The sequence below is a fragment of the Penaeus monodon genome, chromosome 29 (genome assembly GCF_015228065.2).
Source record: "Penaeus monodon isolate SGIC_2016 chromosome 29, NSTDA_Pmon_1, whole genome shotgun sequence".
Lineage (NCBI taxonomy): Eukaryota > Metazoa > Arthropoda > Malacostraca > Decapoda > Penaeidae > Penaeus > Penaeus monodon.
This window is the reverse complement of record NC_051414.1, coordinates 28,758,896-28,759,718: the sequence shown is the minus strand read 5'-3', so window position 1 is coordinate 28,759,718 and position 823 is coordinate 28,758,896.

The window sequence follows — 823 nt, the reverse complement described above, 5'->3', positions numbered from 1 at the left end:
ATAATCTGTTCTTTATCAGAGTTTGACCTTTATTATACCTATCAGATTCGCCTTTGCAAGGCACCGCTTGACACTACACTGCAAGCGTAATTAAAGTATTGTGGTATCTTGGTTATGCCTATACATCTTTAAGGCAAACAACCTATAGCAATATTTTACATGCAAGTATAATGGAAAATATAGTGTGAGTTCATTCAATAAATTATAACTTATAATGTGGACATAACTATAAATTCTGTATCGACAGGTCTAAGCTTGTATCTGTGACCACAGCATGTAACAAAGTGGTCATAAATATGAATTTACATTTCTTTGCTGTGTGGTTTTAAAGTATAATTATATCTGAATAAAAAGAGCACGTTTCAGATGGACTTTATTGATTATAACATGTTAGTGTGGAAAAAAGTCTCCATATACGGCTTGCAAAGCTTGGTATTGAAGTGCCTTATGTTACATCCCCCACGTAATGGGGGATGTGAACGATCAATACATCTTATCCATCTTGTCCAACTAGTTAGACAAGGAGTTTTGAATGCAGCATAACGAAGAATGGCAGATAGTGGTCGATATTCCCGCCAACTGTGACGACGAGGCTTTTGACGACTCGCAGGCTGGCCATTCCAGATTTATTGATGAAGAAAAGAAATTATCAGCAGAAGGCTTAGATATTTGTTCGGGCTCTATCCTGCCAGAACATGAGAGGTGGAAACTGCAGATCAGGCGCCCCCTAATTACTTTGCGCATCACAATACCAAAATTACTGAAAGGTTTACTTTGATCATTCTCTCTTATCTTAATTTCTATGATACTAATCATGCCCTCC